At 45.9% G+C, this 14,087-nt stretch overlaps 1 long non-coding RNA gene across 1 annotated transcript; it reads right to left on the bottom strand.

Annotated features, from left to right (window-relative positions):
- Positions 1 to 538: 538 nt before the first annotated feature.
- LOC115946937 (uncharacterized) lies at positions 539 to 7,853 on the bottom strand. The gene is made up of 2 exons (XR_004080946.2): positions 7,795 to 7,853; positions 539 to 3,819 (listed from the first exon to the last, which is right to left on the bottom strand). It is a non-coding gene; the product is annotated as an uncharacterized lncRNA (long non-coding RNA).
- Positions 7,854 to 14,087: the final 6,234 nt, after the last annotated feature.

The raw sequence follows: 14,087 nt of genomic DNA, 5'->3' as shown, positions 1-14,087 counted from the left end.
AACTTCTGCTGTTCCCTAGCAAGGCCAAACAGTGCACAATCACTGGCATAGCCAGAGTGTATCTGGGATTTGGGAAAGGGCACTTGTGATTGCTCTCTTATCCTTCAAACACTGCACTGGAGTCTCCTGCTCTCGCCCTGCTGCCCTGCCATCAAGACCTGCCCCTGGCAGTAAGGCAGTGCCCTGAATGTTGGGGGTCTGGGCATCAGCACTCAGCAGGGTCAGCAGCCTCCTGTTCCCCCTGGGAAGGAGCTGGGAGGCCTGACCCTTTTCTTATGCCAGCTCCTCTGTCACTGCCTGTGTACAAAAGCTGGGGCTGAACAGTAACACACACAACCCTCTCCCTCCAATGCACTTTTTTGATGCTTCACCAAATTCCATTGTGCCACTGAGCTAAATAACAAATTTACCAATTACCCATGAACAAAGTCCCTATTAATGTAGCAATTAGGCTACAAATTATCAGTTACATACCAATTACCCATTTCAGTAGTAATTATGTGATTAGGTTACGAGTCACCACATGCTATACACAAGCTAAAAACCACCACAAATCCTTTATTTTAAAACGCCAAATAAAAAGATAATGAAACACAGAACATAATGAAACACATACAAACAGTAGACATGATGTTAGGCAAACAGTGGATGATTTTACTGCTGTATTATATTGCATGCAGCAGCTAAAATACAGTTGCTAACTTTGAAATTCAACATTTACCCAAATAAAATGTTTTGTAAGTTAGATCTTTTTTCTTTTTTTGCCAAACCCAACACTTTATTCTACAGGGATTTGGGTTCTCTTCCAGTCTTACATGGACTGAAAACAATTAAGATTCTTTTTCTAACAAATACCATATAAACTTTAAATAATCTGTTTTCCCTCCTGTATGTTTGATGAAGTCCTGAACACTACCTAAAGTAAGTCCCATGGCAGGGTAGTATTACTGGTGTCAAATAATGAGACTTTCCCAAAGCGTGTCATTTTAGCTCTTAGTCCCTTATGGAGAGCCAATAAGAGAAGCAGTTGCCAAAAATCAAAGTTGGCCTCAGGATGGAAACAGAAAAAATATGAAAACTTCAGAAAATAAATGAAGCCCATACTTAAAGTGAGAGCCCTAAACTCCTCAGAACAGAGCTAGAACCGTGTGGTTTCCCACAAGGACCGGCATGTCACCTCGTGAGGAATGGTGGAATTTGTATTCCAGCATTAGGGACTATGCCAGGGTTGACTTTATCAGCCTTCCCATCAGTGGCATCACAGCCACAGGTTTCTCGATACTGTTGCATGGTTGGAAAAGTTGATAAACGGGAGAATTGATAGACAGGAGGAACTGTCACTACTGCTAGAAGCCATGCTGAAGTCTCCTCTCAGTGCTGGCACCAGGCAGAAATAGATCCTTCTCCAAAGTGGACAGGGATACTTGCTACCTTCTGGAACACTTCCACATGGGTAGAAGGAACAAACCTGGAACTGCAAATGTGTTGTTGGTTTTTTTTTTGTGGTTTCAAAGCGCCTCTCATTTTTCAGGTCTGAATAGCTGAGCTGCTGTAATTGGAGCATGGCTACTGAGTGCAGTCAAAAGCAGAGAGCATTAATAGCAGATCCTGGCTCAAACCAAGCAGTTGTTAAACCAGACATAATAATGAAGCCAAAGGCAATGGGGTCCAAAACTAACTCAACTGCTTAAATGGCTTCTGCTGGAGGCAGTGTCTGGGGAATATGCACCTGTCCAAAAAAGGAGATGTCTATGTTGGAAAGCAGAATCTCTGGAATTCAAAGAAGTGTGGAAAGCCAAGAGAGTGGTGTGGATTTCATCTTGGCTATCAGGTGGAAGTATCAGCCTTGGAACATGTCTTACAAGATCAGGCTCTGGAAACTCCCTATAAGGAAATGGCCCACATGTAGTAAATCATTTCCAGGCTGTTGGCTTGGCCCAAACAGTGGCAAAACCCCATAATAATAACACTATATCATGGCAGAAGAAGATAGATACATTAAAAAGAAAAAAGAGAGAAAAATTACAGTAGCAAAACATGAAGCTACAGAGAGAGTAAAAACCTGCTTAAGAAAAGTTAGGAAATAATGTTTCCTAGGGTACAAAATAGTTACGATTTCTTTTCCTGTCAGTAGTAAAAAGCAAACATACAAAGCTACATAAAGGAGGCTGAGTGGAATCAGCAACACCCACCCCACGGGCACACAATTTCATGGGATTTTTGCTTCTGTGACGAAATGCCCTAAAGTTCTTGGAGTACCTGCAGCACCAGTCTCCAGTCATTTTGATTTGCAGACTCCAGATCTTTTTCCATTGAATGCGTGGACCAAAAATCAGAAGCTGAAGGCTGCTGCCAACATTTGCCTCTCCACAGCTGCCTGCCCTGAACCCCAGGGCTCTACAGGGCATGGACTGAACACCTCCAAGTGTGTGATGTGGTGGACAGCTCTCCCCTTCTTATGTCTGCCAAGGCTTGCTGGCCTACAGAAGACACCCTAAAACCATCATGGCACTCCTCTGCTTACTGTCTCTGCTTACCCCCTGAGGATGAAGCAAGGGCTGCAGGTTCAGTGGAATCTCATGATGAGGAGCTTAGCACTAAACACCGAAGGAATTTGTTGGGGGCTGTTTGACACAATGGTGACACAACCCTGAGGGATACAGTTGTGGTTTCAGCCCAGTGCTGTCCTGTGGGCCTGGGAAGGGACTCTGGAGAAACATCGGGATGTCTTGGTCTTCCTCAGTGTCTTTGGCTTTATTTAGTAAAGGGCTGGCATGCAGGAAGAGAGCTGATAAGAAATGCACGACCACTGTCAAAAACCCTTTGCAGACCAAGCCTGCCAAGCAAACAAGCAAGTTCAAGTTTGACATGTGCTTCCAAACCCTTGGAATAACCCTCCTTCCATAAAGATCAGGCATAGATCAGCTTGCCTCCACTTCCAGGTGCCTGGTGTGGTGGTGATGGTGCACCCCATGGCCAAACTGGCTGCTCTGACCCCCCAGATAAATAAGTGAATGAATAACAGCAGACACACCAACAGTGCCCCAGCTGGAAATGTACTGGCCCTGCTCGAAGCAACAGCATGCAAAGGAAGGCCTTCCATTGTCCTGAGAGGCAAGCCATAAAAACAGATGATGGAAACAGCCACGAAAGAGATGGGCCATCAAGGAGTTGATTTGCAGCCTCTTCTCCAACGGCCTGGGGCTGTAATAACACAGGTTGTACTTGGGTACCTTCACAGCTGCATGTGGGAAGCTTGCACAAGACCGGCTGGTGTCTGTCCTGGCACAGCTCCTCATTTTCTTGCTTTCATGAACAAAAAATATCCCTGTTTAGGCTCCGTATGCGCAACAGAAAGTTAATAAAAAGAAGACATTTTCATACATTTTTCAGGGCTGCATCTGTTTTTGGAAGCTCAGACTCAGGGTTGTTCTTGCCATCCTGCCTTTGCAGCTCCAGTAAGGCAGCACTGTTGATAATAATGAAAGTGTCTTTGTTGTCCTTTCCTGGAAGCTCCACCTGGGTTTTCTGAGGGTTAAACTTCCCAGAATAGAGATAGTCCATGTAGTTTTCAGGCTTGCTGGAAACAATATTGCTGAGCATCATGACAAAGAGAAGAAAGCCGAAAAACCCAATGATTATGAGGATATAGAATGAGGCCATTAACTCCTCTTGCATCTCCAAGGCTGGGTTGCTGAAATTATTGAACCGAAGAGTCTTCTTTTGTTCCACAAACATGTGGAGTAAATTCGGCATGATCGAACTGCTGTTCGTGTGGTTGCTGAGAGCCATCTTAAGCTTCCACTCTGGCTGCAAGAGCTAAGCAAAACAAAAGAACCAACTTAGGTGGTTAATGCACACCTGTATCTTCTACTCAGTCCCGCACACCATTTTCCTCTCCTCTGCTGTATAGCTAGCTGCACTTGGCTGTATCCTTTACCTGCTTGACTTCCGTGCAGAGAGCCATGGTGAAAGTAATTGGCAAGTTAGCACAAGAATTCAAAGAAGAAACAGCTTTCTGCACGAAAGGTGTGTGTACATGCACAGGCACATACTACTCCCTGAGACTGTTTTGCTGGTGATGTACTGTCAAAATCAGGACATGGTAATAACACTGCCAATTCCAACGACCATCTCAGTGGAAACGGAATGAGTCGTTCTAAGGTACTGGTATAATTCAAACAGCAACACCACAAAGGGGAGAGAGAACAGTACTGCTGTTATAACTCTGGCTCCTGAATGGAGCTAAATTATCCACAATAAAACCTAATGAATTGAAAAAGAGCTGTGGGAAGGAACTAAACAAATCCAAACTGATGCAAGTTTGTTATCTTGTAAAGAAGGAAACTTGAGAAATTCTTTTCTGCCAAATTATATTTCTTGAGGTTGTCTTTTTTTTAATGAGTTTTTTAAGTAATTTTTAGCACAAGAACTTCAATCATTGCCTCTAAGTAAACCACAAAATTTTTCCATTCTGAAAAATGCCAAGATAAAAAATTTTTGACTCCATCTCCCAGTCCCACATCCAAAAAATAAGCTTTTTTTTTTGGCAACAGTAATTTTCCAATTTTGATATAAATATAGGTATAAATTTTGGTTCTCTGAAACCCTTTTCTTTGGGAAGCATCTGATAATCTTAGAAAAGCTTTATGTAAACCTGGTCCTGCCCAGTTGTAAAAAGCAGCCAAGAGTTTCATTCCAAATGTGCAACTTCTGCTAATTTAAAGTCATTCACTTTCCTTGTTGCAGTTTTCATTGGTTTTCAGCCAGCACTGGTTAACCTATATAGCTCTGATGTTGCAAAGAGTCTGTACAAACTGAGTCTGCAACCCTATGTGTTGCAGCAAGAGCCCTGGTGGTTTACAGTACCTGAAGATCTGACCACTCCCTTCAGTCTCATAGAAGGGACCATTTAAAGAGCTAAATAAGAATAGCAGAATAAAAGCTCTGAAAAATTTCTGATGGGGACTAGGGAAAGCTCCCTCAGGGCAGCTCTGCCAGACAGTCACTCCAAAGATGTTCGGGGGTATTAAAATGAGGGCTGCCCTTGAAAAAAATAGTGACCTGAACCCCAGGCAGCTGGCATCCCTGGCAGGCAGCCTCCTTCCCTTTCTCATCCTGCTTGCAGGCACTGATGGCAAGAGATGTTGATGGCAAGAGATGTTGTATCTTCTTGCCTTGTGCCACACTGGGATGTTCACTACTCCTGACTCAGGGAAGTCAGGCATTTCCTCTCTGGTCCAGCTAGGATAAGCCCATCACCAGACCACTGAAGTGCTGATTGGGTGTCTGAAATTGCCTGAACATCCTGGGTGATTAAGGTTATCTATTCCTGGTTAGGTTTCCTCCTTCTTGCAACGATTACCTTTTAATGAATGTGTTTACCCGGCTGGCTGGGTTGTGACTGGTCTGCCTGGAATCTATTAATGGTCAAATAACTACGACGGAGTCTGTGTGAGTTAAAGTGCAGAGCTTACATGGCACCCATTCACAGAGGTGCGTGGAGATTTACAGCTGCAGCATGGGAGCTGGAGCTGTACCTGGGGGAATATAATGAATTGCAGCAACAGTGGGTGTGTGGGACCACACGGTTCAGGTAGAGTATGGCCTTTAGCTAACCAGGATTTTTTGGTCTATATGGAAAAATAGAAAAGCAAGATTCCTTCCAGATTCTAAGCCAGATACAAGTAAACTTGCCCGTACATCTCTGCTCTGCCCAAGGTCAATCTGACTACATCTGCTTTGACTGCAATAGAAAGCCATAATCACAACACTCTGCAGAAGTGAAATTTGTCTTGGCATTCCCCTTTTCAGAGGGCACAATGTGAAAAAAAGTGATTTATACCTTGGCTGAACACTAGATAATAGTTTATTCTGAGAAAGACTAACTGAAAGTGAATTGACTTTCTGATAGCAAGATTTTCTCTGTTGCTTCCCAAACCCACATTTCTCTTCTCTGCCTTCTCCAGCCTGTTCTGCTGAACTGGCTGCCTTGGGTTTCTTGGCTAATGCCATGATAAGCTACCCACGTTGCAGAGGACCAAAGTTCAGAAATATACCAGAACTCTTCTTGATAGATGAATTTCCTAACTTTCTGCAATCCCACTGCAAAAATCCCCAAACAACACACCCTCTATGCATCCCTAGACTACCTTGTACTCATTTGCCACGGCTGTATTCATTTACCACAGCTATACTCAATTTTCTACCCTATAAACGTGAGACTAAGCTTCAATCACTCTCATCCATGTATATTGCTCCCAGTGCCTACCACTGCCTGCATTTTGTTAAGAGACTTCTTCTACACTCATTGTATTGCTTTATGGGTCACCTTGAGCTCTTCTGCAGAGCCCTGGAGACAGGACAGTGGTTATATGGGCTGATCTTCTAATGTTCAGGAAGATGATATCCAGTAGGGAGCTGCAGCTCCATGTTGCCTTTTGGAGTCTCTTGGCATGGGCTGCCCAACTCTGCCACCACTGGGATGGGACTGGTCCTTTAGCTGCGTGTACCAGTTGTTAAATTGAATACAAAAGTACAATGTTTTGACATGCAGTTCCTCAAACACTGCATTCTAAGGAATACAGGATTTTCTGCTCTAGAAGAGTGAAATTGGTTATATTGTGAGCTGGCACTCAAAATACCTGCCAGTGTGGGTATTGCTGCGCCATGTGCCACTCCACTGCATGAACATCCTGTCCATACAGAAAACATTTTTTTTTGGGGTGGGAATATGCGTTTATGCTTTTCTAACAGTTTTTCCATCCCACACAAAATACAGCAGAAAACCAACACGGCAGGGACCAATCTCCAGAAAACAATAATGAGAGGCTTCAGGCAAATGACATAATGAGCCGAAAGGTGAGGGTATTGCCCGTTAACTTAAACAGATGCCTAATTCTCCTTAGGCCAGGTACACAGGACATTGGGTATTTTTAACAGGCAGGTTGTGTAACACTAAGGGAAGGCAGAACCTGAGTATGAACCTCAAAATGAGAAAGAAGAAGTCCAGAGTAGCATCTGCCTTTAGTGGCAACTAGGGTAAGGATTAGCAACTGCTGTTGTACCACACCAGGCCCCTCTGAGAAAGAAAACAGGCTTCAGATGGTTTTGTACAAATAAGTCTGTATGTCATCTGCCTGGGTATATGTGCACACTGACATCCCAATATTCACCCAGACACTGACAGTGCTGGAAAGATACTGGGATGCCACATCAGTACTCCACCAGGCTTCAGTACATTTGTATTGCTGCTTTTTCCCCATCATCATCTTGGATACACAGGCTAGAAATAAGCCTTTTTTTCCATTATGGGATTCATCCCCTTTCTACCAGCTCCTCTTTCCAATGCTTTTCCACAACCTAAGGACTGTTTTTCCATTTTGACAATTTTCTGTGTGTATTTAAGGACGCATCTCACACACACCGAGAGACAGGCATCACCATCACCTGTCTTGTGAGCAGTCATAAACCCATGCACACAGATACATGTGCATAGACTTCTCCCCTCCCAACACACACAAATACACGCTAAAATAGAAAAAACCCCACAGAGCTATATGCATATCTAGCTATTTATTTTTTGAAGAAGTATCTTGAGTGTTAAACAGAGCTGATTTTCAGAGAAGAGCAATTCAGGGAAAAAAAAATCCACTAAATGTATCCAAAATAAAGGAAAAATTGAAATGAAAATTTAAACCAGTGCCTACTTATAGCAATGATCAAGAAGTTGCAGACAACCCAGGCACTGTACACCAGCTATGAAAGGTTGTACCTATCAAACAGCTTACTTACATTCAGACCTGGCTCTGTCCTGGGAGCAGCACCTCTTTCAGCTGTCAGGCTTGCTCCCAGCTGACCAATGCATTTAACTATTTAAGGAGCATAGGAGAGGAGTGGCCTCTGCTTCTCGCCTCTAGCAAGTAATCACAGGCACATTATGCATGAGGGAGTGTCAGCAAAGCAATGTGGTAACAGGATACTATGGGTCTGTGAGGCTCCTACTACATGGGGGTTCCATCCAAATGGTCATCTATATTCCCTTACCATTCAGGGGATGAGAATAACATGGATGAGGACTCGGTTGCCTCAGTATTGGACAAAATAAACCATAAAGGCTGCTCTGTGAGTGTACTTGCTGCTGGACAGAGCCCATGTAAGAGCAGATTGTGGGCTTGGGGTGATGTTTGGTTATTCACCACAGATCTGACATTCTGAAGTCAGCAACTCCCAGAAGTGGGAAAGAAAATAGCTGTATCCACAGTGTCCCCCAGATGTGTTTGGCTGATGCCACCTCATTCCACCAGAAGAAAGAGGAAGCACAGTTGTGCTGCCTTGTTCAGTGCACACCTACAACCCTGTTTGTCCTGCTTTACCCTTCTGGTGAAAGGATGGGGAAAGAAAGTAGCCAGGAATAGGAAAGAGGATACTGGATGAAGCAACCTTGCTATCTTCCATCTTGCATCCTCCTGCCCCAACCTTATATCCTGTTCTGCCAGCTAGGCATGGGTGATTTATTCCATTAATACACCCACTCTCTGGCAAAACAGCATGAGTTACACTCCTTTACAGCCAAGTCCCCTTTCAAGATCAACACATAACACCATCCATGGCTTGCAACATCTCTAATTTAACTCAGACTTTGCCACTGGAGCCAAAGACAACTGTTGGCACGGTGTTACTTCGTGTAACCAGAACAAGTGAAGGCAGCTGAGTGACAAGGAGAGTTCAAGCTAAAGATAAACCAGCTGGTTTTCCTTCTGTGGAAAGAAGGGAGGAAGACTGCTAAAAGTGAGGATAAGCAGGGCCCCACGACAGCAGGGTATGTCTACAGCAGCTACTGCTATTAAACTGCAGTCAGACAGATACATAAATCCTGCTGTGGGTCTCAGTTCAAACCACTCATTTTTTCATATCTAATCTTTGCTGGATAACACACAGTGCTTTGAAAACATCAGCAGATCATTGGGTGAGCTGCACCTTTGGTTAACAAACACTGAAATAGGAAGAGGAAAGGAGACCCGAGGGCTCCCAGACAGTGAATAACCCCCAGTGTGGCCACACTGCCAATCTGTTTTACAGCCAACCCCACCTCTTGGAGCAAAATATGGTGTGAACAGTATTACTGGTTTGAAGTCACCATCCCCCTGAGAGACAAAACCCAGCAGAGAGCACAAAACACCAGCAGGCTGCTCTGTCTGGTCTGGCACTGGGCAGAGCCAGAGACCTGAGCTGGCTGTGGATGGGCCCTTAGGACACAACAGAGCTGCGTGGAGATGCTGGCTAGGGCCATTGAGCGGCATAGCTTGGTTAGTGTGGCCCTACAGCATGGCTCATTAGCCAGCTTCTCTGCAGGGCTAGTCAGGTTAAACCCAGTGCTACACTGAGGTTCCTGACTTATTTCCAGCTTTGGAGAATCATGGTCAGGGTGAGGGGAAGGTGAAAAGCACACCTTGCCTTCTTGCCCCATCAAGCATGGCTCCTTTGCAGCTCCTATCCCACACCTCTACCTAGCTGGAGCTTGGAGATGGAAAACCCACTTGTTTTCATACCTCCTCCCTAGATTTGATGGTACTTTTTCTTAAAAACAAAATCAAAAGTGTAAACACTGTTAACAAGCTCTGTGGTGAAGATGACTACCTGATCCCCTGCACAACATGAGGTTGTGTGTATGAGTGACACAGGCTCAAGCATACACCAGAGGTGGGATTTCTTTCACTGCCTGGGATTCTACTGGGAGCTTCCCTGCTCAATGGGAAGAGTTGGATAGGCTGGAAGAGTGATGAGTCCATCTTGCGGCACAGCGTGCCCTCAAGAAGAGCTTGCTTTCTAATGACTGTGATTAGTGTCAGCCTCTAACCTGACGACAGTAAAAGTGCTGTGAGATAGACTCCCCCCCAGCCATACCAAGGCAAATGATGCACGATTCCTACTTGTCCTTCCTAAGCCAGGACAGCAACATTCCCACATCACCCAGAGGCAGCATCCAGATACCATTCCCAATACCAAGAACAAAGGAGCTGGGGTAGTGTAAGATGTCCAGGTGAGGGGGAAGGCAGAAATTAGGAGTGCCACAAGGCTGGATCCCACTACAGTGTAGATGGAGAGAGCCAAGCAGCCACAACCATGTCCCTTGACCAGGAACAAGCACTCAGCACCTGCCTGATGGTGACAGTCTCCTTCCTCCACCCACAGCCCTGGAAGTCTGTGCTGGTGCCAGGGGTCACCTTTCTTTAAAAAGGAAGGAAGGAAGGAAGGAAGAGGTTTGGAGCATGAATGTAACAGCTGGGCTGGAAGTAATTCTGACAATCTTTCAGCGAAGGCATATAGACCCCAGAATAAACTGGGAATTTTCCATCAGCTTTACAAGAGGTAAGCCAGGGCACATGAGCTGAGGATCTGATTCTCTCGTGAATGAAGTTTATTTGATATACAAGATAATATAAGGAAAAATACATACCAGCAAGGCTATTTTCCACACATGTTAGATGTTAGAGTATTGCCTACTCGATAGTGAGAATCAAACCACCCCCACCCCCATCCCCAAGAAGGTGTTTAGGAGCTGGTGGAAATTGAGCTAATCTCCATGCTTCCCCTCTTCTAGGACCAAGGACACCTGGAAGCACATGCAGGGCATGACCAAGATGGGCAGACATGTTTTTAAAATCCAGTGGGTTGGAATGAGCCAGGAACAGAAGATTCATCATGCTATTGGAGCACCTGGACAAGCCCAGATGAGCTTCAGACTAGAAGCATTTCCCATGCACACTTTCCTCTGCAGTGTGCTAGCTTGTTTTCCATGCTCTCAGCCCCATGGGATACAAGGTGGATCATGTCTTCAAGTGATATTTCCTGTTGAGCCAGGATGACCTGACTGCCTCAGAGGAAGTGGGATGAAGGAATGTCTGGATCTAAAATGAGTGATGGAGCATTCCTCACGTGGCCACGTTCTTCAAACAGACCACGCTGGTCACTGGGGACAGTGGGTTACTGAGGACCTCAGCCCCATGTGGCTGTGACTTCTTCACAAACAATCTAGGTCATGCCCTGACAGGCATCAACTCCAGGAATAAACCATCCCCAAGGCAGGAATGCTGAGGGGTGCCCCTCCCCCAGCAATTCTCCCGGGGTTGCTGCTGGCTGGAGGACCCCAAGGTGTCCCGGAGGCAAGCCTGGCTTGCCACGAGGCAAGGGCACAAAGTCCATGGCATGTTACTGCAGTGCTGACAGGAGACCTGTTCCACGGGGAACTGGAGGAGCCAGCACTGGAGCAGAAATGTGTTGAGTTTGCAGAGAGCTGGCAAGAGCTGGGGAGCATCTGTTAGAGTACTGAGGTACTATATGTGGAAACCCCCTTCCTAGGACCCTGGTTGGGCAGGGTGATGATCTGCCATGTCCTTCTCCCAGCTTCCTCTCATTGATGGCTGAGGCATCCTGGCTTTCTATAAGAGGCTGGGAAGGGGCACTGGCTCGTGGTGGCTGCAGGTGATGGCCGCAGTGCAAGGCCGTGCACATTTCCTCTCTCGCAGGTCAGACTGTGTGTGTCATGAATTGTGTTGCCCAAGTTTCTGTGTCTGAGAATGAGCCAGAGCTTTCATTTTGCTGTTGCAATAACAGGCCTTGGGCTAGTCCTGATTGTCTGGTGACCTCTTCCTCTCGCTCCACACTTAAGTGTAGGTGTGAGAAAAAGCTCATCTGAATCCTTGAGTATTTATGCAAAGCACGACTGCAGCCCTGATCTTACACTGGGGCTAAGTGGAAGCAGCATGGTCCTGGCATATCAGCACATCTGCACAGGAGTCTGCTATGTGCCCATGCAGTGCACCTCAGTCATGTGGCTCACTTCTTCTTAACCTTTTTTTTCCTACAGGACCTTTAGATATTCCCAATAATCCTCCTCAGCAATAGGGACAAGCCCTTAATATCTACTTGGACACCAAATACATCAGATGAAAGAAGACAGCTTCTGTCTTCTGCAAGATATGCAGTGTGAGTGTGTGAATCAACAGAAATGATATTATTAGGTATTTTCTTATGGGAGATTCTGATGATAAAAGTCTCAGGCAGTTAAGTTTAGACTCTTTGTTTCTTCCTTCCTTTTTTCTAGCTTTCCCAACATTTATTGGCTGATCCTTACAGATGCCTTTAGATTTCTCTGTATTGCAGTGTATCAGACCTCTACAGCTTTTGCTGCTTTCCCATCATTCTCAGACCCTCCCTCTATATGAGTGCTGCTGTGACCCCACATCACCGGGAGGCAGCTGTGGCAGCCAGCGCTGCCAGGACCTGTCCTCTTACAACAGAGTACACTTCAAAGGCATTGCCAAGCACTGCGAACTCCTCCGTGCTTCATCACTCAATTCATTGCACGTGCCGGCTCTACGTGTATGTAACTGCTTCAGTTGATTGTCTCAGAGCCACATCCAGGTTTTGGTGCTTGTGACTTGCCTACTGACAGGAAAACTCTGGATATTGTCCATAAATTGTACCCGTGAAGCAAAAAAGACCCACATTTGCTGTGGGTCCAGTGTTCACATTTTTGGCTCCTATCCAAACACATGGTAATATGATTTGAGTAGTATCACCTCCAGGACAGCAATAAAAGCAATTGCCACTCCCATCCTGTGCTTCATATCCTGTTTCCACCATAGGCTACATATTAAGGAGCCGTTGCAGAGGACACCATCACACTGGGACAACCTGAGCCATGCCACGGCTGTAGCCTCTGGCTGCTGATGACACCAGAGGACAAGTTGTGCCTTCCCTGCAGGAGGAAGGGAGCTGAAGCAGGAAAACCAAGCACAGTGAACACTGAGGAGTGGCATAATCTGTGATGAACACTGAAACTGTCCATGGAACTTCACAAAGGCTTTTTTTCCTCCTATGTTTCACTCCTGATTGCAGTCAGCCATCACAGTAGGTGGAAGAGGGTACAGAGAGGGCTAACAGCATTGGAAGAGAAGTGTTTGCTGCCCTGTGATTTAGCCACTGGCAGAGATGCTGCTGTGGCAGGGTGGTTACCCCTCAGGGCATTATTTCTGGACAATCACTGTGATGAGCTTCTCAGATCCACCTTCAGCTGGGCATTTCCAAGACCATAGGCTGGGCAGCTGGGAACAGCTGTCTGGGATCTGCCCGTAAGGTCCCCAGAATGGAAGAAGGAGGTGTCACAGAGGAGGAGTATTTGTGTAGGGCCATGATCTAGGGAGCCACCCGGGTATGGCCACACATGATGGCAGGGAGGCAGGCAGTTTGACTGGTTGCCTCATGTTGTCCACTGTAATTGGCTGCTTCCTCTTCCCCCTCCCCTGAAGATTTCCAGATAAAATGTGTCAGCCTGAACCACCTGTAATGGGATTTAACCTGGTAGGTGCCAGCCTGTCCCCCCCTTGAATGGTAACTAATGTGGAATAAAAGCCACAAACACATCTGATAAACAAATCATTTTGCAACATCCCTTTTCTGCTTTTCTAAAATTTCACAGACTGCTTAATCCTCTTTGAATCCCCAAAAGGGCCAATGGCTCCTGTGGATAAATAAAGAGGAGAACCTGGATGCAGGGTAGTGCACCACCTGTGCTGTTTGCCACTGAAAGAAGCTTGGAAGGGAAAAGGAAAGTTACCTGGACCTGGAGGAAGGAAGGAGAAGCTGGTGCCACCAGTGCGGCTGTCCTGAGTGTCTTAGTGGGAGAGCTGGGAAGCAGGTCTGGAGTTTTGGCATGGCTGCTGGCCCCTCAGCTTCTGGATGGATTCGTTGCCATTTATTTTGCTCAACAGTTACCTCTGCTGTTATTGCAGTTATGCCTTGGCCTCCACATGCTGTTGCCATGGAAGACCAAACACTCCCCATGGCAATGTGATTTTGTTTGGCCCAGGTTTTTTGGGTTTTGGTTTGTTGTTTTTTTTTTTTTTACACTACCATAAAACCAGAGAATGGTTTGGAAGGGACCTTAAAGCTCATCCAGTTCCAACCCCCTCCCATGGGCAGGGACACCTTCCACTACACCAGGTTGCTCCAAACCCCAACCAACCTGGCCTTGAACACTGCCAGGGATGGAACATTCACATCTTCCCTGGCCAACCCGTGCC

The sequence above is a fragment of the Melopsittacus undulatus genome, chromosome 2 (assembly GCF_012275295.1).
Source record: "Melopsittacus undulatus isolate bMelUnd1 chromosome 2, bMelUnd1.mat.Z, whole genome shotgun sequence".
In the NCBI taxonomy this organism is placed as follows: domain Eukaryota; kingdom Metazoa; phylum Chordata; class Aves; order Psittaciformes; family Psittaculidae; genus Melopsittacus; species Melopsittacus undulatus.
This window is presented reverse-complemented; position numbering and strand designations above follow the sequence as displayed.